The sequence below is a fragment of the Acomys russatus genome, chromosome 12, assembly GCF_903995435.1.
Source record: "Acomys russatus chromosome 12, mAcoRus1.1, whole genome shotgun sequence".
Taxonomy (NCBI): Eukaryota; Metazoa; Chordata; class Mammalia; order Rodentia; family Muridae; genus Acomys; species Acomys russatus.
The window spans coordinates 25233967-25257986 of record NC_067148.1 but is presented as its reverse complement, the minus strand read 5'-3'; positions in this window follow the sequence as shown (position 1 = coordinate 25257986).

The following is a 24020-nucleotide window of genomic DNA, read 5'->3' as shown; positions in this document are numbered from 1 at the left end:
TTTCTGTTTCTCTAATATCGTGCATCAGGAGACAAACTGGTATTCATCAAAATGAGCTACTTTTATGGAAAATTGGTGCAATTCAGCATCCTTTTCTAAATTGGAGTAATTTAGATAGAAATAAATTATAATGGTGCTTTTCTCGGGCTTCTAAGTATGTGCCAAAAAAGTATTCGTTAGCTGTCCCCATCAAGGCTCAGGACAGTAAGAACCACTGTGTGTGGATGGCTTCACTCTGCCTTGACATCATTACAAACAGCATCCATCAATAAGATTGTGTATGTTTTCAAGGCCAAGAAATCAAAATACATGAATCATTTGGGGTGTGAGTAGGTGTGCCAAAAATTGAGAATGTACCTTCTCCTTTAATGGCTCAATTTACACTGAATTTGAGCTTGTGTGTTGTTTATAGAAATAAAAGAGAATAAAATGAAAGAGCGGGCATGTTCCACACACTAGAAGGAGATGAATTATCAGCAGCCAGATGAATAAATTCTAATTCTATTTTTTATAACATAGCAAAGCAATTCTGCATCTCATAATCCATAGACCATCACAAAATTTAAGTGAAAGCGATTTGTTAATTATAACAGTCAGCTTTATCCATAGATAAATCTTTTGTGGTTTTATTTGTTTATTTGCCTGTGTGACATTTCTGAAAGCATCTCATATTGGCAGTCTTGATAACAGATTAATTGAATTTTAAGTGTCTGAACAACAGCTAAAAAGATAGGTTGAGGGCTGGAGAGGTGTTTCAGCAGTTAAGAGCCCTGGCTGTTCTTCCAGAGGCCCTGAGTTCAGTTCCCAGCAATCACATGGTAGCTCACAACCATCTGTAATGGGATCTGATGCCCTCTTCCAGTGTGCAGGTATACAGGCAATGAAAATACTGTATATGTAATAAATAAATTTTTAAAAAAATGATAGGTTGAAAATTTTTAAGAGAGCCTCAGGTACTTTGAAGCAGTAATAGAAGAACTACAGTGTGTATCACTGTGGTCCAAGAGAAAGAGTACAGCTAAAATGGGATTTCAGTAAATAATTAAAAAAGAAGGGAATGAAAAAAAAAAAATAAAGGACAGACTAAAAACACCCAGGGTTCCATCCATTTGCCTACACATTTTAGTCATTTCCTTGTGTTTTAGTAGCTGAATAGTATTCCATTGTGTAAATGTACCACAGTTTCTTTATCCATCCTTCAGTTGAGGGACATCTAGGTTGCTTCCAGTTTCTGGCTATTATGAATAAGGCTACTATAAACACAGTTGAGCAAATGTCTTTGTTGTATGGTGGAGCATCATTTGGGTACATGCCCAGGACTGGTATAACTGTGTCTTGATAGAATGATTCCTGGTTTTCTGAGAAACCTCCAGATTGATTTCCATAGTGGTGGTACAAATTTGCACTCCCACCAGCAATGGAGTAGTATTCTTCTTTCTCCACATTCTCAACAGCATGTGCTATCACTTGAGTTTTTGATCTCCGCCACTCTGACTGGTGTAAGATGGAACATCAGAGTTGCTTCTATATGCATTTCCCTGATTAATACGGATGTTGATCGCTTCTTTAAATGTTTCTCAGCCATTTGATAGCCCTATGTTGAGAAGTCTCTATTTAGCTCTGTACCCCATTTTTAATTAGATTATTTGGTTTGTTGGTGCTTAATTTCTTGAGTTCTTTATATATTTTGGATATTGACCTGACCCTCTGTCAAGCAGGATGGATGGAATTAAAAAAGATCATCCTGAATGAAATAACCCAGAAAGACACATATGGTACGTACTTACTTATAAGTAGGTATTAGCTATATAATATAGAATAACCATATTACATCCCACAGACTTAAAGAAACTAAATAACAAAGGGGACCCTAAGGAGGATGCCTAATTTTCATTCAGAAGGGCAAACAGAATAGACTCCAGAAGTGGTTGAACAGAGGGAACAGGACAGGAGCCTAACCATAGATGTTTCTCTGAAAGACTCCACCCAGCAGAGGATTGAAGCAGATCCTGAGAATCACAGTCAAATTTTGGACAAAGCACAGGGAATCTTATAGAAGAGTTGAGGGATAGAAGGACCCTGAAGGGACAGGAGCTTCACAAAGAAATCTACAGAGCCAACAAATATAGGCCCAGGGGGGGCTGCAGAGATTGATGCTGTAACCAAGGACCTTGCATGGAGAGGACTTAGATCCCCTGCTCAGATGTAGTTGATAGGCAGCTCAGTATCCACGTGGTACCCTAATATGGGGAGCAGGGGCTGTCTCTGACACGGTCACAGAGGAAGAGGATGCAGGCACATACCACTGTCTTACTGGCCATATATACTTAAGTTATGAGGCCAAATAAGCCCTTCTTCTCATAATTTTCTTCTTATCAAGCAGTTAGCATAATATCAACAATTGCTAAGAACAAAATATCTATACATATATAAATTAAATATCACACATCTAAATAGTCCATAAAGGAAAAGAAAAGTCTAGCCTTCAGGGCATGAAACAATCAGTTGATCTAAAATAAAATGAAGACAAAACCTAGGTAGTTCCCTATGCACTCCATTCTCTGACCCACAGTTCTGCCTGAATTCCAAGAGGCCTGCTACTCCTGGGATGGCCACGTGAGACCCCTATACCCAAATCCCTGTCATCAGCTGGCTCCCTGTCCACTCACTCACCTCAACCTCCACCCCAGCAAGCCTAGCAGTGATAAGCTGTGCCCTATCCACTGTGCCCACAGCTTTACCTGTATTCCCAGAGGCCAATTTCCATCAGGAAGTAGTAGGTGAGACCTCTTGCCCTCAGTTCCCTGCCTATGTGGTCCCACCTGGGCACTCTCTATCTTATGTGCACCCCAATTTGCAGCCTACTAGTCTTCCTACATTCCATGTCTGATGGTACCCTTAAAGTTCTCCAAACAGCTGTAAACTGCATCTGTTCTCCTGTTCTCCATTTTCTAGTCCACAATTCTGCCTGCATTAGACGATGACTGACAATACCAGGGACAACCAGATGGCTAAAGGCCAACATAAGAACACAAACAACAAGAGCCACAGCAATATGGCACCATCAGAAACCAGCTATCTTATTTCAACAAGCCCTTGATATCCTAACATGGATAAAGCACAAGAAAGTTTCCTTAAATCCAATCTTATAAAGATGATAGAGGCCTTTAAAGAGGAAATGAATAAATCCCTTAAAGACAGGAAAATACAATCAAACAGGTGAAGGAAAGGAATAAAACTGTTCAAGATATGAAAATGGAAACAGAAGCAATAAAGAAAATATAAACTGAGGAAATCCTGGTGTTGAATGATTATTAATATTTAATATTGATTCATTATTTTAATAAATCAGCAGTTACTCCTTATCAGCTTTACACCCAAATAACCACACAGAGAGACTACAATATATTTAATCAGCCTATACCACAATGCTCTGCAATAATCACTCCATCCTAAACCGCCAAGCTACTATAGTTTCCTCCCATTCAGATTTCCCACATTATACTTGCTTTTTATTTATAGCTTAGGTGTGGTTCATTCTTCCTGGTGTTTTTTGGTCCTCTCCAGGTGCATTCCTCCTTTCCTTCCTCTCTTTCTCCTTCTTTTCCCCCCCTCTGTCTTGCTCAGCATTGGCTTCTTGGCTTTTATTGGCAATACAGAGAACAAAGAATGATATGTTTATACAAACTTGAGACAGGAGATACTTAGAATCACAATGTAATATCCAGGTTGAAACCAGATAGTGTGGTAAAGAAATCAGCATCTGAATTAACAAGGGTAACAGTACAGAGTCCACAAGAACATTATGCCAACATTCTGGAGATAGAAAACCTAAGTAAAAGAAGAGAAGCACAGATGCAAGCATCACCAACAGCATAAAAGAGGTAGAAGAGAGACTTTCAGGAATAGAAGATATGATAGAATAAACTGATAAATTCATCAAATAAAAAGTTGAATCAAAAGTTTCTGAAACAAAACATACAGGAAATTTGGGACACTATGAAATGACCAAACTTAAAAATAATAGGAATAGAAGAAGAAGAAAAGTCCAAGCTCAAAGTCCCAGAAAATATTTTCAAGAAAATCATGAAAGAAAATTTCCCTATCCTAAAGAAAGAGATGCTATTAATGTACAAGAAATTTACAGACACCAAATCCTTCCACCACAAATTATCAAAACACTAAATGTACAAAACAAAGAACATTAAAGACCATAAAACATAAAGGCAAGTAACATATAAAGACAGACCTATTAGAATTACACCAGACAGAGACTTTAAAATCTGTAAGTATCTGGGCAGATGTCCTGTAGTCTCAACAAGACCACAGATGACATCCCAGATTACTATTCCAAACAAATTTTCAATCACCATACATGGAAAAAACAAGATATTCCATGACAAAACCAATATTAAACAACATCTGTGCACAAATCCAGGCCTACAGAGGATACTATTAGGAAAATTCCAACACAAGGAAGTAAACTACACCCAAGAAAACACAAAAAATAAATATTTCACACAAGCAAAACCACAAGAAGGGACAAACACACACACACAACCAGCACCAACATCAAAATAACAGGTGCTAACAATCACTGGTCATTAATATCTCTAAACATTAATGGACTCAATTCCCCCCAAAAGACAGCCTAACAGAATGGATGTGAGAACAGGATCCATCACTCTGCTGCATATAAGAAGCACGTCAGCAACAAAAATGGCCATTACTTGAGAGTAAAGAGCTGGAAAATGATTTTCCTAGCAAACTGAGCTAAGAAGCAAGCTGAAGTAACCATTCTAATATCTAACAAAAATAGACTTAACCAAAATTAATCAAAAGAGAATATCTATGCCTCAAATACAAGGACACCCAATTTCATAAAAGAAACATTACTTAATCTTAAATTATACATCTAAACAAACACGTTAATATTGGGAGACTTCAACCGCCCACTCTCGCTATGGACAGATAATTCAGACAGATACTAAACAGAAAAATAATGAAACTAACCGATGTTATGAATCAAATGTAACTGACAGATACCTACAGAACATTTCACCCAAATAAAAATGAGTATACCTTCTTCTCAGCTCCTCACATAACCTTCTTCAAAATTGAACATATGCTCATGCACAAAGCAAGTCTCAAGAGATGCAATAAAATTGAAATACCTACACTGTCTTATCAGATCACCATGGGTTAAAGCTGGACTTCAACAACAACAAAAACAACAGAAAGCCTACAAACTCATAGAAACTGAACAACTCTCTACTCAATGACCACTGGGTCAAGAAAGAAATAAAAAAAAAAATTAAAGACTTCCAGAATTCAATAAAAATGAAGGTGCGACATGCCCAAAGTTAAGGGACACGATGAAAGCAGTGCTAAGGGGAAAATTCACAGCAGCACTAAGAGCCTTTAAAGAACTTGGAGAGATCACATTCTAGAAACCTAACACACCTGAAAGCTCTAGAACAAAAAGAACCAAACACACCCAAGAGGAGTAGATACCGGCAAATAATCAAACACAGGGCTGAAATCAATAATTTAGAAACAAAGAAAACAATACAAAGAATCAACAAACCCAAGAGTTAGTTATTTATGAGATCAGCAAGATAGCCAAACTAAAAGGCAGGAAGACAATATCCAAATTACCAATATCAGAAATGAAAAGGGGGACATAAGAAGAGACTGAGGAAATCCGGAGTCATTAGGTCTTACTTCAAAAAACCTGTACTCTATAAAATTGGAAAGCCTAAATGAAATGGGCATTTTTATTGATAGATACCACTTAACAAAGTTAAATCAAGATCACATAAACAACTTAAGTGGACATATTATCCCTAAGGAGATAGAAGCAGTTATGAAAAGTCTCCCAATCAAAAAGCCTATAGCCAGATGGTTTCACTGCAAAATTCTACCAGACCTTCAAAGAAGAGCTAATATCAATATTCCTCAAACTATTCCACAAAATAGAAACAGAAGTAAAAACAAAGAAAGAGAATTTTAGATCAATTTCCTTTATGAACATTGATGAAAATAATATCCAATAGAATACTCACAAACCAAACCCAAGAACACATCAAAAACATCATCCACCATGATTAAGTAGGCTTCATCCCAGGGAAACAAGAATGGTTCAATATACAAAAATCCATCAATGGAACACAGCATATAAACAAACTGAAAGAAAAAAATGATCATTTCATTAGATGATAAGAAATTCTTTGAGAAAATCCAACACTCCTTCATGTTTAAAGCCTTGGAGAGATCAGGGGTACAAGGCACATACCTAAACACAATAAAGGTAATATCAGCAAGCCTATAGCCAACAGCAAGTTAAATGGCGAGAAATGTAAAGAAAATCCACTGAAGTCAGGGACAAGACAAGGCTGCCCACTCTCTTTATATCCATTCAATATAGTACTTGAAGTTTTAGGTAGAGCAATAAGACAACTAAATGAGATCAAGGGAAAACAAATTAAAAAGGAAGAAGTCAAAATATTGCTATTTATAGATGATATGATAGTATACACAATTCACCCCAAATGATCTACAAGAAAACTACAGCTGATAAACACCTTCCACAAAGAGACTGGATGCAAAATTAATTCAAGAAAAAAAAAATAGTAGTCCTCTTGTATGCAAATGATAAACAGGCTGAGAAAGAAACTAGAGAAACAATACCCTTCACAATAGCCACAAACAATATAAAATATCTTGGTGGTGCTCTAACAATAACTTCAGCTCTTTAAAGAAAGAAAGTGAAGAAGGCATCAGAAGATGAAAAAAAAGTCTCTCATGCTCTTGGATTGCTAAGATTAACATAGCAAAAATGGCCATTTTTACCAAAAGCAATCTACAGATTCAATGCAATTTCCATCAAAATTCCAACACAATTCTTTACAGATCTTGAAAGAGCTATTCTCAACTTCATGTGGAAACACAAAAGAATCCATGACAGCTAAAACATCTTTTACATGAAAGAACTTCTGGAGGTTATATCCATCCCTGATCTCAAGCTGTACTACAGAGCACTATTAATACAAACTGCATGATATTGGCATAAGACAGACAGATTGGTCAATGGAATTAAGTGGAAGATCTTAAAGTAACCCCACACACATATGATATTTGATTTTTGGCCAAGAGGCCAAAACTATACAATGGAACAAAGGAAGTGTCTTCAACAAATAGCACTACTGTAACAGGATCTAGATGTAGAAGAATGCAAATACATCCAAATCTATCACCCTACACGAAACTGAAATCCAAGTGTATGAAAGACTTCAGTATAAAACCAGATACACTAAATCTGATAGAAAAAAAAAAAACTGAGGAATAGCCTTGAACACATTAGCACAGGCGACAGCTCCCTGAACAGAGGAACACCATCAGCTCAGGCACTAAGAATAAACATTAATAAATTGGTCCACATAAAACAGGAAATCTTCTGTGAGGCAAAGGACACTGTCCAAAGGATAATGTGGCAACCTACAGAATTAAAAAAGATCTTCACCAATGGTACATATAACCAAGGGTTGGTAACCAAAATATAGAAAGAACTCAAGAAATTAGAGAGCAACAAACCAAACAACCTAACTTTAAAAATAGGGTACAGAGCTAAACAAAGAATTCTGAGCAGAGGAATTTTTAATGGCTGAGAAGCACTTTAAAATGTTCAGCATCCTTAGCATTCAGAGAAATGCAACTCTAAATGACTCTGAGATTCCATCTTTCACCTATCTGAATCCCTAATATAAAAAGCTCAAGAGGAAGCTCATACTGACAAGGATGTGGACCAAGAAGGACATTACTCCATTGTTGCTGAGTGCAAACTTGTACTGCCTCTTTGGAAATCAATTGGTAGTTTCTCAGAAAACTTGGAATAGTTCTACCTCAAAACTCAGCTATACCCCTCCTGGTATACCCAAAGGATGTTCCATCATACCACAAGGATACTTGCTCAACTGTCTTCATATTCATAGCAGCTTTATTTTTAGTAGTCAGAACTGGGAACAGCCTAGATGTGCCTCACCTGAAGAATGGATAAAGAAAATGTGGTATATTTACACAATGAAATATTACTAAACTATTGTACAATGATATCATGAAATGTTCAGGCAAATGGATGGAACTAAAAAATATCTGAGTGAGGTAACCAAGGCTCAGAAAGACAAGCATGTTATGTATTCATTTATAAGTGGATTTTAGCCATAAAGTACAGGATATTCATGCTATAATCCACAGACCCAAAGAAGCCAAATAGAAAATAGGGAGGATGTTTGAATCTCACCAGAAAGCAAAAATGAAATAGACATCTGAGGTGGATGGAGTGAGGGATCTAGGTATGAGAGGGACATGGGAAAGGGAACAGGAGAGATCAAATGTGGGGAACATAGCTGGAAACAGAGCAGGAATCAGTGGGGGAGGGTATATCTGGGACAAGCTAGAAATCTAAGACAATGGAAACTCCCAGGAATCTATGAGGGTGACCCTAGCTAATCCCCTATCAATAGAGGATATTGAACATGTAATGGCCACTTCCTGTAACCAGACTAGTGTTCCAGGGCATGTGGGGATACCGACCTTACCACAAAACCTTCAGCCCTCAATTGTCCTGCCAATAAGAGGTACAAGGATAAAGAGGGAGCAGAATGTAAGCGAATGGCCAAACGATGACTTGCCCAACTTGAGTGCCATGCCATGAAAGAGAGCCCATCCCTGACAGTGTTAGTAATAATCTGCAATGTTTGCAGACAGGAGGCTAGCATAACTGTTGTCTGAATGGTTGCACACAGCAGCTGATGAAAACAGATGCAGAGACCCACAGCCAAACATTAGATGGCACTCAGGGAGTCTTATGGAAGAGGGAATGGATGGATGAAGGATTGAGAGAGCCAGAGAGGTCAAGGACTCCACAAGAAAACCTACAGAATCACCTAACCAGAGCCCATAGAGACTCCCAAATACTGAACCAGAGGGAATAGAGCATGCATGGGGTGGATCTAGGCCCCCTATACATAGGTAACAGATGCACAGCTTGGTCCTCATGTGGGACATCTAACAAAAGGAGCAGGGGCTGCCTCTGACTCTGTTGCCTGCCTTTGGGTTCCTTTTCCTGGCTCAATGCTCTTGTATAGCCTCAATAGAAAAAAATATACCCAGACCTACTACAACTTGATATGACATGCCACTCTGGGTAGATATCCAAGGGAGGTCTCCCCTTCTCTGAGGACTTAGGGAGGGTTCATAGGGGGAGGGGACAGGAGAGGGAGGGACTAGGAGGAGAAAAGGGAAGGGAAGTTTTGGTAGGGATGTGAAGTAAATAAATAAAATAATTAATGAAAAATAAACATAGAGAATATGCTGGGTGCAGCAATTCAGTGAATGCACCATAAAAAATGTTTACATTGAAAATGAGAAAAGGCCTAAAATAAATGTATATTTTTCTATATCACACAAAGTATAAAAAAAGAACAAACAGAAAGAAATCAGGACAAAGAAATAAAGAGGAGCAATCAATATGTTGAAAATGAAACAATAGGTACTATCCATGTAAAGAAGCTAATTACTCTAATATATAGACAATATTCCTCAACCTCTAGCAAACCTGAAGGAGAGTGAAAGCAGTAGCTCTAAATGGTATAGGAAATAAATTATGATACGTTAAACTTCTCACAGATGTTAAAATGCATCATAAGAGGATATCAGGAATTGCTTGATACTAAATTTGACAGTTTAATAACAATGGATCAATTTTATAAAACAGAAAAATCTCACACTGAATATATATAAAATAAATCATCCGAGAAACTGTTCTCTATTAAGTCAACATGGTTCATAATTTAAGGACATCTGAAAAGAAATATTATGCCCTGAGTTTTAGAACTGGTTAATTACCAATGGGTGCACACACACACACACACACACACACACACACACACACACACACACACACACACGGGGAGGGGAGAAAGAGGGAGAGAGACTCACAGTTCATTTTATAAAGGGCATTATCAGACTGACAACCAAAGAAGATGAAATAACTATATAGGAAAAAACTTACAACCTTAAGAAAATATGAGCCATTTATATTAACAATGAGATGAAGAATATTTATCTCCAGATGTAATTTATTTTAAGCAGGTAAGGACACGACAATTTTTTAAAAATTTCTTTGATCATTTAAAAATTGGTCAATTACTCTGTCATATCAACAGGCTAAAGAAAGAAGGCCAGAATTTATACCAAACTGACATCTATTCATGATTGTTAAGAATAAAAAAGACTCAGGGAGAGTAGAAAGGAATTATCTCACCCCCATAAATAGCTAGCAAGGGAACTTGGTGATCTGGAAGTGTGCAAGATTAGTATACAAATACCTATCTAGTTTTACATGTTAAGAACAACTAGGAAGCCATGGAGGTGAAAAACACGATTCACAGTGACTCTGGAGAAAGGCGTCCCTGTTATGCACTGAACAAAATGTATATCAATGTTGCGTGTTGAAAAAAAAAATTAAATCTAGCTGAAGAAATGAAAGAGGGGAAACAGTGAGGTTGTTCATGGATTGGGAGGGTCAACAGAGTAAAGATGACAGTTGCTGATGTACAGGTTTAATATAATTTCCATTAAAATCCCAGCAAGGACTTCTCATAGTGATGAAAGTGTTATAAAATACTCACAGGGAAATGGTGAGCTTGTGGAGCTAGCGTGAGCTTGGCAAATGTTAATAATAAGGTAGGAGCCATCTCCAAGACTCCTACAATAATGCAAAGAAGGAGAACACTTAAAAAAAACATATTGCTAATAATCAAGAAAAGGCCTCTGTGTCACACATAACTTACCAAATATGACCTCAAAGAAAGAGCCAACAGCCAATTCAGCAGCCAAATTGTCAAAAGTTTGTGGGCAAATTCATGAGGAAATACAGATTCTTGGGAGTCTGTCCTAAAACTTCTGTGCAAGTAAGTGATGAGTGTTTTGCTGAAGAACAGCTTCGGAATGCCTCTTCTCCTCTCCTTTCCTCTCTTTCCAAAGTGTCTCAGCAATCATAATTCTTGTTTATTATGATGTTTATGGCAGGAGAGCTCACTCAAGTGTTTTACAGTGTACAGCTCGTTTTCTTTCTATGTGGGTCATATTGCTTTACAGCAGAGCTCTATCCAATGATGGGACCACTTCTCTGGGGTCTTTCTGTTGTTCTAAGAGAGGGAAGCTGTAAGTCTACAGGCCTCTGCTGAGGGCATTAGAGCAGAAGCAGGCAGAGCCCTTCACTGTCCATGCATTCTCCTTGCTTCAGCTCCCTGCCTCCCTCATTCATACCTTTTTCCCATCCTACTTCTGAGGTTGGGCCTTGGTTGCCTTCTGAGAAGCTAGCTGGCTCATCATCTCAACTTCTCTGCCTAAGCCATCTGCCCCCTCTCCCCACCTCCTCAGGAGCATTAAACTCTCACAGGCACCTCTATTCCCCACTTCTTTCAACTGTTCTCTGTGGTTTTTTGTTTTTGTTTTTTTCAAGACAGGGTTTCTCTGTGTAGCCTTGGCTGTCCTGGACTCACTTTGTAGTCCAGGCTGGTCTCGAACTCACAGCGATCCACCTGCCTCTGCCTCCTGAGTGCTGCAATTAAAGGCATGTGCTACCACGCCTGGCCTGTTCTCTGTGGTTTAGCACAGGTTTAAGATGCCAATGTTACTGTGTTATGGAGACCACTGAAGGAGGAGAAGGCATGGCCCATCATCCTTTGTATAACACAAGCACAGAAATGTCATTAATGTAAATATTGTCTCAATATTCATCATATGTAGCCTACTTCAGCTTTATTTTGATACCAATATGGGGAAATGGAAATGAGAGTGTAATGAAAAGATAAATTAGGTAAAATCCTGAAAAAATGCAAAATCAATAGTTACAGAGCTCAAAGATAATTAGTTCAGTTGGTACTAAGAACCCTTGACCAAATGGGACATCTGATAAATTGATGTAGTACATATCTAATATTTCACATGATATCAATAGAGTAACTTAAAGTAACCAGGGCTGGCTGGCAAAAGCGCGGCACATGTCACAGGATAAGTGGAAATAACTGGTAAACATTCACATTACAGGGACTGTGTTCTTGCTCCTAGAGACTAGGGCGTGGGTGGATTGGAGGGGACAACTTTAAATTCCTGTGCTTATTTTGTTTAAACAAGTACAAGGGTCACCTGAAACCTGTATGAATTTATTCATGTATCTGGGATTATTGTATTTTAAGGAGGAGAAATGTATAACCTTTTCTTTGTCTTTGGAAAGTTTTTTATGAACTCCAATTCAACTCTTTAATATGAATGTGTGTGTGTGTGTGTGTGTGTGTGCATGTGTGCGTGTGTGTGCATGTGTGTGCATGTGTGTATGTGTGTGTGTGTGCATGTGTGTGTATGTGTGTGTGTATGTCTTTTCAAATAGTAGGTTTCCACATGGTTCTTTCAAGCATCCTAAATGCTAGTTAATCCTTTCTCATTAGTTTTTTTTTTTCCAAATCACCTGTGTTCTGCTGCCTCCACTCCTTTAATATATTTCTCCCCACTCCCACCAATGACCCCTCTCTACTTTCCTCAACTTAAACACATCTGAAGACTAGATGCCAGGATTCATGTGTGAGTGAGAACATATGATGTCTGTCTTTTCTGCATTTGGGTTACCTCATTCAGTATGTTTTCCACTTCCGTCTATTTACCTGCCTGTTTCCTAATTTCATTTTCAGCTTTACAGCTGAGGGAATGCTCATTGGGTATAGGTACCATGTTTTCATCCTCTGATGGAAATCTAGGCTGCCTCCTTGTGAATAAAGCAGCCAAAAATATGGATGAGCATGTATCTCTTGTGCTCATAGAAACCATATAAGAAAGAAGGGTCCTTTGGGTGTGTATGCAGGGTGGTATGCCTGGGTCAATCCTATGGAAATCTCCATAGCAGGTCCTCAAATAAAATATATAATCTTTTAAAAGAATTTGACAAATAGATAAAATTCAAAATACACAAGTGCTTGGAGGTTTATTTACATCCCATTGTTTATTCATCTCTACTTATTCTCAGCCAAAATAACTAGCTTATAAAACTAGTAACAAAAACCCTTCCTAAAAAATCATACATCTTGACCAATTTATATAAATATTTTAAACAGTTTAAGTTACAGCAAGTCAACAGAAATGATTATGACTTAGGAAATCATTTATTTTTAGATGTCTTTGTATAAAATACTGACTTTTCCAACAAATCCTCATGTTTAACTGTGATTGTTCCTCGTGACAAATCTCCACCATGAATTCCCCAGCACTCTACACAGAGATGATATGAACCCATATTCTCAACTGCAACACTCACGGCCTGTCCAAAAGCCTAGTCCAATAGTTAATGTGATTATTATAATCTTTGCAAAGTTAAAAGAGAAAAAAGCATAACGTTGCCATTTTTTAAATAAGGTTAGTTACCATTGTGTGGTTCAGTCATTTTAATCTATGTTTTGAAATTTTGTAATGTGTTTAACATGGATTTATAAGAATTAGTTTCATACTGGTTTTGAGACCTCCTTGCATATTAAAGACAGCAATGCTTCGTGTATTGTAAAGATTTCTCAGCAGCTCTAAAATATGATTCATAAAAATATAAGCGCGGTCATAAAATTTACTCACATTTGTAAAAGAGAACGCTAGGGAGGAGGAGAGGTTTATGGGTCCTGTTAGTATTAGGAACCCCTACCGCGATCCTATATAGCAAGCTGGGGAGTCCAAAAGCTATCCAAAGAGCTTGTTAGCTGTATCAAATACTCTAGTGTTCCCAAGCGTGGCACAGAATCTGGAGAGGCAGCGCCCGAGAAAACAATGAGGACGTCACAATGGCTGTCCTGCTGATCACAGATGAGAGTGATGCTTACTGGCTGCTTGGGAAGCAAGGTGTGTGGAAAGCAGGACTTTGTAGTTGTCAATAAGTTAATTTGAATTTCATAGCTGGCTCGAAGCTAGACTTTGAAATTCAATTGGTTCCAGGGAAACAAAGTAAACTAACCCTCACATTGCTGCATGGAGGCATCCCTCACCGTGCTGATTACGAATACATCTGATATACATTTCTGTAAAGCACGCCCAAAACTCTTTATCATGACTGCCTTGAGAAATAACAAGACATCCAGGATGGCATGAAACTCGCTCTATACTGACATGTTTAAGTACTCAGTTTTATTAAGGCATATGCATTCATTAGACATAATAAAATGAATAATTCAATATGTATTTATACGGTATATAATGTGTATGTTTACATGGAACATTAAGTAAATATTATATGTGGTGACATTTTAAATAGCTAGTACATTTTAAAGATTTATACTAAATTACCAAATAACTAATGTGAATTTATATCCAGTGCTGACTTTCTTTTAAAAAAATATTTTCAAAAGAAGATATTTATAAAATGAGGGGCCTGTGATGTGTTTTGTAGTAGATAAACAGTTGGTTGATTAATACTCCCAGAGAGAGCTTATAACAAAGTACAGTGATTTGAATTGGTTTTCCATCTGCCTTTCTTCTTTCCCTCTATCTGTGTCTGCCCATCTCTTCCTTTGACTATTCAGTGTAATATTCTTCCCAAGGAAAAGAAAACTGTCTCCCCTTTGCTTCTACCTTTACTCTCTCTTTAGAATTCCACAGGCATAGGAAAAATAGTCATATTTCTGTCACTACTGCATGTGAATCCCCTTCTCAGCCAAAATGGCCTGATTATTATTCTCCTCGTGACCAGAGGCAAATGACTGTGCCTTCTTTCTGAAAGTGGAACAGGGAAATACAGAAATTTAAATACACTTTTTACTTACACACGAGTCACTTCTCAGTGAGCCTTCTCTGAGCCTGGGAACCTGATCCAAATGCTACTCAAAATGGTAAAATGAAAGATTCCTCAAAGCTGATTTTAGGAAGACTTCTTGTCCAATTCATAATAAAGGCCACATTGGAAGATTAAAAATAAGAATATTTTGAAAGACTTTTAGAGATTTAATTCAGATGAAATACATGTACAATAAATATTTTTTATTTGGCTTGAAATTACCATTTAGTAAACACCATAGTCACCATAAAATTTGAGGCAATCTGGGGGTATGTTATCATTAAAGATAACTATCCAATTGGAGCAATATACCCACACACATACGCACTACACACACACACACACACACACACACACACCTTAACACACAGAGAAGGAGAAATAGAAGAAGAGAGCGAGGGGTAGAACTCTAAAATAGAAGAAGAAACATGTATGGAGACCAAGGCATCAAATCATACTTTGAGTTCTTCCTATATCCAGAGCCAACTCCTCATTGCCATTAGTCAAGATGACATGTTGCAACACTTACTAGCTGGCCCTGTGTGTATATCAATCCATCCAAAATCGATCACTGCTGGGTATTGACTCTAACTTACTCTAGCTGTACAAGAGGCCTGGTCAAAGACCATCATCTCTAGATATAAATCAGTTGTAATTGATCAGATTTATAGATGGTTACATAAGACATTTGGCAAAATCTTGTTTCTTTTTTTAAGCTTTGTAGAGGTGACGCAGAAAATATTAGAAACATGCATTAACAGGCAGGTAGTGCCATACTCAAAATATTTGTCTCTTGACATAGGCAGATGGGAACTCAAATAGATTTGTCCTTTAAAGCCAGACTTTAAACTTGGGCCATGAACAGTGTTCTGAGTGCCCATTATACTAAGATGAAAAGAAAAGATTAAAGGGAGGTGGTTGGAGGAAGGGGTGGTGGGAGTGGAAAAGATTTTAAAAGGTGTTGTGTACATGTACAAAATATCCAGACACATCAACTGTAGGTATAAACATAGATATAAATGAGTTCTGAAATGTTGTTTAAAACAGTATAATGAATGAAAAGCTGTTGGACCCAGGCTTTTCTACACCAATATATTGAGCTAGTCCCATGAAATTCTGGCTTCCTAAAATCCCTGGATTCTGAAATTTCCTCCTAGGAATGTGTTTCTGTTTAGGAGCTTTCATTTTATGTAGCAGAAATTATTTTCTTTCTTTCTTTCTTTCTTCTTTTTTAAAGGTGACTAGGTTTTGTCTCCAGAGTGCATCAAAGGAAGCAAATGGTCCAGTGTTTTGCAGAAAGAAAAAGTAGGAGAGTCACCACGGAGTATGAAACATCAAACATGCTCATCACTATGACCTCTGCTATCACAAAGGCTATGTCTGTTTCTTTGTCACGCCAGATTCTAGGTGTCACGCCAGAGACTAAGAATATATCACTACCACTAACCCTATTAATCAATGAATGCCATCCTATTCCTTTTACAAGAAAGGGAAAGAAAATTTACCTTTGGGTCTGAGGTCATGAATTCATAATAAGGCTTCTTCTCAAGGGAGGGAGGAAGCTGGGCTGAGGACACGGAGCTTCACAGGCCACAGTCAATTCTTCCTTGGTTCCTCTGTGCAGTGACTACAACATTATGGAAACACCACTCTCACAGATTCTGATTATTGTAAATCTGCAACTCAGACAGGTACAGTGGAATGCAGTGTACTCCATATCCTACTGTCTTCCATACTCACTTTACCACCATTTCTACTTTTCAATGCGGTGACAAATGGTTTCTCACTGCATATACTTTAAAACTACTCAATAATGTTGGCATGTCTACAGGTTACAAGCATATAATTTAATGCTTTCAGTGTAGGAGGGAGATGTTATAGATGTGTGCTAAAACACTACACACATGACACTGATAGCGTAAGCCAGGGTACACAGTAGAAACATCTGCTTCTCATAAAGCTTAAATTAAGAAGTCCCCTGGAGGGGGAGACCTGGTGGCACTCAGAGGAAGGACAGCAAGTAGCCAAGAAGAGACTTGACACCCTATGAGAATATATAGGGGGAGGTAATCCCCCTCAGGAACAGTCATAGGGGAGGGGAATAATGGGAAAATGGGGGGGGGGAATGGGAGGATACAAGGGATGGGATAAACATTGAGATGTAACAAGAATAAATTAATAAAAAAAAAAGATTAAAAAAAAAGAAGAAATCTAGATGACAGATAATCTAAACTGAAGGAAATAACCCATTTGAATTTCACATGCACATGTCCATATACACATGCACATACACATACAAACACATGCAGACAGAGAGTCACACACATATGTACATAAACACTTATATATACATAAAAAAATACGCAAACATGCAGTTTCACATTCACACATTCACATACATAGTCACACACATATACAAATAACCACACACATATACATATACACATACATGGATGTGCACATGAAAACAAGCACGCATATAGACAATAAACATACTTATACACATATATGCAAATATTCACATATACACATTACACATATCCATTCATATACAAAACATGCATATGCATGCTCATATGTACATACACACATAAGGATGTTCACATGGTCATGCACGCACAGGAATGTTTACACATGTAGCTAAAACCTCTGAACCTTAAATAATTCAAATCCAGTGATTCTAGCCGGGAAATATCTAATGTGATATAGTTTAATTGTCCTGTTAGCCCAGGCTTCTTAATCATTTAACACATCTACTTAAACATGAAGGCCCAAACAGGGAAGCTTCAAATAACATTTTGATTACCTCCTGTTTCTTTTCACCTTGGGATAAAATGTTAAATAAATAAGACATGAAAATCTTAACTAGCTAATTGAAACATCCAATAAATGCTTTGAATACATACGAAACCAAATAATTCAAAGGCCCATTAATTAACTAGAGGAAAATTAAATTCCTAGCTGGTGACCTATTTGGTGCATGATTCAAAAGAATTGCAAGTATTTATCAAAATTCCACATAAGTTTTCTTAGTGCTCACCATGCAAGACAACGAGGACATGCTCATTACTTAACCACAACAAGCACTGCGTTTGGGAGTCACTGCATTGAATGCAGGAGCCTTGGTCTCTAATCAGGGAGTAAGTAAACAGAAACTGAAGGTAAATAAACAGCCCTGGTCAGAGTTGAGTGATCCCCAGGGAAAGCAAACGTAAGCATGAAGTGGGGTCTGGCGCTATGTCAAGCCAATCATCCTGTAATTAGAGCTGTGATAATAGTCCTTCTGGAACAAGAATTTGGGTCCACATAGAAGTCAGGAAACTAGTAAAAGGCTAAGGGAGGGGGAAATTACAAGGAAAGGGGATAGACTTCTGGTGGGAAGGTGAGAAAGAGAATAATGGCACAGGAAGGGTTAATTAGGGTGGAGGTGGAAGGGCAGGGTGGGGAAGGGAGCATGGGGAGGAACAACTAACAATGGAGACCCTGGAATGCACCATATGGAAACCTGCTAATATGGAAGCTTCCTAAAACATATACACATGCACATCACGTACACATGCACGTACACACACACACACACACACACACACACATACACACACACACACACACACACACACACACACACTGGAAGTTTAAGTAGAATTACTCTATAAAAGGGGCTGGATGCCTCTCTCAGACAGCATTTGCTATCAATTAAAAGGCTGAGTTTAAGTTGTTGGTCAATGGGGGTCCCCTAGACTCCCAAATATCACAGACTATTACCATTGCTCTTGCTTACCCTCCAGAATTTGATGGGAGACCTTAGTTGCTGACTACATGAATGCTTCAGACACAGAACATAAAAAGAGGCAAAAGTAGGTACTGATCTGGGAACACCTTCACTACTGGCTAGCTTTCATAGTGCCAGAATGTTCCATCTACATTGTGAGAAGAACATTCAATAATCTTACCTAGCTATGAACTCTGAAAATAGGAACATGACTGATCTGGCAAGACATGCTCACTGGCACATGTTCACCAGTACAACATTGGCACAAATGTTATAGGGGTAACCAATCGCTATCTTGCTGGGTTTAAAGCCTGCTACATAAAGTGGAACTCATAGCTGGTACTGTTAACCCGGCCAAAGACCCTTCACTGCCTCGGTCATAGGCTCTAGAGGAGAACCTGATACTCTGCCAAATGGACATAGTATTAAACTGTTCCCTAAATTTTTATCTTTATACTAATAGATTAGTAGATCTCTCAACCCTAACTAGAGGACTTTCTTTTTTTCAGTAGATGGTTACATACTAAGAGACCCTTCAATAGGTCAAGGTACAAAGACAAATGTGTAGAGTGCTGAGCTTTAAACAGGGCGACTACATTACATCCCCAGAGCTCAGGACTTATTGCAGAAGAGGAGGTGGAAAGGGCTACCAGTAGTAAGGGCTAACAGTAGTGAGGATCTGCAATGAAACATTATTTACTCTACATGACTGTATTGTTACACACATGAACTCACAGGGGCTGTGACTGCACAGGACGTGCTCAAGATCCAGCCAGCTAATTTTCAGCATAAATGGATGATGGGCGGTGGGGTGGGGGTGGGAGTGGGGAGGCTATGAATCAATACTCCTATCTGAGAAGCTGTTGGCAACTGATGGCTTCCAGGTGAGGGAGAGTAAATGTTTTTCAGAGATTTTTGCCCTCCAAAGGCTGCCTATGTTCCAGTAAGTGGTTTTACACCCATGCACAGAGTCAGCACTAAGTAGATTCAGTTCATTTAAAAATCTAGAGCCAGTGAGCACATGAGAGTGAGGAGGAAAAGTATTGAGGGTAGAGGAGGAGTTAGAGGGGAGGGATGAAGAAGTGTTAATAAGAGCGTATTGTATGTATGAATGAAATCCCTGATTTTAAAAAAGTGTTTGCATTCAATAAGTTCATCTCATATTCACTGGTTACCTTTTCTTACCCCACTCTGTGTTGAGGATATGTCAGAATGTGACAGTTTCCCACTGTTTTCATAGAAGAAGTCTTGGGAGTTGGGATGGTTTCCAGAACTTCTGAAGAGTAACGAAAAATCTGTTGAATTTGACCAAGAAAAAGTTCCACTGGTGCTCATTCAAGCTGGAAAAACAAAACAAAACAAAAAACAAACAAACAAACAAAAAAAAACCCAAAAAACCAATAGTAATGCTTCACTCTGTAGTTGCTGCCTATGAGATTTAATGTAGAATCTCTCCTGTGCGTTAGTTAATGACCCCTACTTCAATTAGATAGCTATCTTGACCATCTCCATAAAAAAGAATTAATATTCTTAGATAAATTAGTGTTCAGAGTCAATAGCTAAGTATAATAAATATACAATGGTGACAAAAGTAAGTGGGGAATTATAGTAATTAATAGTCAAACTGTTTTGGCTGCTTTAACAGAAACTAGGGGAAGGTGATTTGAACAGGTAAATGATTTGTTTTTCTCTCATGTTAAATCAGATTTCATCAAGGTTTCTTCTTGTAGCCTTGGTTGTCCTGGACTCACTTTGTAGGCCAGGCTGGCTTTGAACTCTCAGAGATCCACCTGCCTCTGCCACCTTGATTGCTGGGATCACAAGCATGCACAACCATACTGGGCTGTAAAGTCTATGTGTTAGAGTTCAGGTTCTAAAAGACACATAGGAAGGGCTGTGTTTCCACAGTACAGTATCATGTAGAAATACTTCTGTAAGGTCCTCCGTGCTCCGCTAGTCATCCTTTCTTTCCTCTTGGAAGTTGCCTGAAGCCTCTGCTTCCGTTTCCTGGCTCCATAACTTCTACCTTTTTCCAAAAAGCCATATAGCTAGAATCAAATGGTAGAACACAATGGCTTCTTTCAGTTAGCAATATGCATTTAAAATGTCTTCGCTTTCCTGCAGACAATAGGTCCTTTACGTTGCTGCACACCATTTCCCATCTGAACTATATCTTGCTTCCTCTTATTTTTTGTTACTTATGACTAATGCTACTCTAAGTATCTATGTGCATGCTTATGTATGGACACACAAAAGATTGTAACCCATTCGGTAGATCACAAGGAATATCATTTGTTAGATGTCATGGTCAAGTCCATGTTTGATTTTGTAAGAAAATGCCAAACAGTCTTACGATGCAGCTTCCAGTTCACATTACCATCAGCAGTAAATGAGAGTTTCCCTGTTCTTCTAGACCAAAACTTGGTGTTAGTGCTTTTGATTTTTGTCATTCTGATATGTATTTGGTGAATATAATTGTGGCTTTAATGTGCAGTTTCCTAATGATATGTCATGGTGTACATATCTTTTATATGATTATTTGCTCTGTGTGTATCTTGTATGGTTAGATCTGCATTCAGATCTTTTTGCCATTTTGTTTTAAACTCATTTGTTGTTTTCCTATTGTTGAGATTTAGGGTTAAAAGAGATAATTTAAATTCTTGGTTTTTTTTTTTTTTTTTAGATATATATACTCCAAAGTTACTCAACTATCTCTGAATTTGTGACTAGTTTTTAAAAAACATTATTTATATTTAGTAATTTGTATTGTGTGCAGGAGTGCTTGGCCCACATGTGGCCAGTATCCAAGGACAGTATAAAAAGGAATCAGATCTCCTGGAATAAAAGTTAATGATAATTGTGAGCCACCATGTGGGTGCTTGGAAGCCAGGCCTGGTCATATACAGGAGTAGTCAGTGCTCTTAATTGCTGAGCTGTCACTCCAGCCATGCCAATAATCTTCTTTTCCAAACTGCGCCCTTTTCAGATCATATGTTTAATTTTTATGAAGCCCAACCTGTGAATTCTTTCTTCAAGGAAATGAACTTTTGGTGTATTCAAAAATGCCATTAACAAGCCTAGGGTCACCTAGAGACCCTTCTTTATTGTTTTCTAGAAGTTTTATAATTTTCTACTTATTACCAGAACGTTTTTATGGCAGCTTCCTTGTGTGCATGTACCTGATTGATGGCATTTTTGTACTGTAGGCGGATCCAGAAGAAATCTCTCTGATTGACGCAGACATTGCAGTTTAATTACAGAGCAAGTCTACAAAGTTACGATAAAGTTCCTCCTGCAAATTTATTCATTTTCAGGATTATATAGTGTAGCTCTTTTACATTTCCATATAAATTAGAATCAGTTTGCCAATTTCTCCTCAAAAGCCCTGCTGAGATTTTGGTTGCAACTTCATCAACTGGTGAGAATTGGCTCCTGCAATTCAGGAAACGATTGCTAGTTTTTCCATTGGCTTCCATGATCTCGTATTTCACGCAGTATAGCTTTGTAGATTTTATTGTACCGGTCATGTGCATCCTTCCTCAAGCTTTTAAGTTTTTGTATTTGGTGTTTTTAGAAATGGCAGCGGTTTTTCAAATTTTTATTTTTGTTATTGCATCACTTTGGTATACATGCGATTTGTTTGTTTGAGTGTGTATCCTATACCTCAGTGGATTACTTTACTGGTTTTATACTCTTCTTACAGTCTTTGAAACGTTGAACAAATCAATGCATCTCCACAAAGAGAAAAAAAAGTGTATGCCTTTCTTTCTAATCTGTGGTGCTTTTTTAATTTTTAATTTTTGATATGTATGTCAGTTCCTTGAGCTGCACTATGCTAGCTCAAATACTCTGTAAGGTGTTAAACATGAGAGATGATACTGTTGGCCTTGCCTTACCCCTGATCTTAACAGATAGGCAATTAGTCTTGTATATAAAATGTTGGTTACAGTTTTTTCTAATTTCTTACACAGTTGAGGAGTTTCCCTTTCATATATATTTCTCTGAGTATTTTTATTATTAGTGCATACTCAATTTCATTACATGCATTTTTGCCTCTATCAAGATTATCATGCATTTTTTAAAATGTAGCTTAATATAGTAAGTTTAATTAAAGTGTTTTCAAATATTAGATCAACTTTTAACTCAGAAGACAAAGGATAAACTGCATACCTTTTATACACACTGTTGAATTTGATTTGTTGATCTTGTTGATACTATTTTTGTCTGTATTTAGGTTACATACAGTTGGTCCTATAATTTCAGGTTGATTCAGATTACTGCTTACAAGAGCAAGAGAGAGACAGAGATGGAAAAGGGAGGCACCAATAGACAGAGCAGGCAACAGTGTGCTGAAGTCAGGCACTGTGCGCATCTGTGGAGCACAGATATATGGCTAGGGCAAGAAAGCCACCGAGGCAGAAGTTAGAAGCCAACGTAGGTACCATAGTGAAACTCTGCTTTAAAAAGAAAAATAAGAAAGGGAGGGAGGGAGGGAGGGAAAGAGGAAAGGAGGGGATGAGAGGCAAAGGGAAAAAAGTAAAGATGGAGAAATGGAGAAGGGGAAGACAGAATAGGGGGAAGTAAAATTTATTGAAACCTCTTTCCTTTTTATTTTCCTGCCAGTAATAGTGGGAATCTTTAGGTTTGGTCTTAAGACATTGTCTTCAAAATCATTACCTAATCAGTACCTGGAACTTCTGACAGAAGTTATACTTTGTTTAAAAAAAAAAAAAAAAAAAAAAAAAAAAAGCAAAGTTCTGTGAAGGGAGAACCTATGTCCTACAATTATTCTAGAGACAGGAAATAGAACAATGAGGCTGAGTGTAATAAGTTGGTAGAGACTGGTACCCAACAACAGCTGGGAGCAGAGGGCTCCTGGGACTCTGTAAGCCATGAGAAGGTATTTTATTCGAGGTGAGATGAGAAAGCTTATATCTGGGTCAGTTTATTCTGCAGTAAAAATTTTAATGATAGTGCAGCACTTTGACTGTGTTGTCCTTAAACTTATATAAGACCATTTAAACTTCTCTGTTATTCAATGTCCAGTTGTATCAGGAAACTACTTTCAGGTGGCAAAGATGCCTCGTAGATAAAGATGCCACGAAGCCTGATGACATGAATTTGACCTTGGGAGTCACATGGTGAAAGAAGATGAAGGAGTTGACAAGTTGTCCTCTGACAATCTATACAATGTATACTTTGGCACCTCCCCACACAGAAATAAATGAAGGTAATAAGATGACTTATTTTATTCACTTTTTTATTGACTTCAAATTATTTAGCAACATGAAACATGGTGTTCATTAAATAGATTATTGATTAGTAGCTATGGACATTATTGAGTATATATGTACACGTATACACATACATGTGTACATA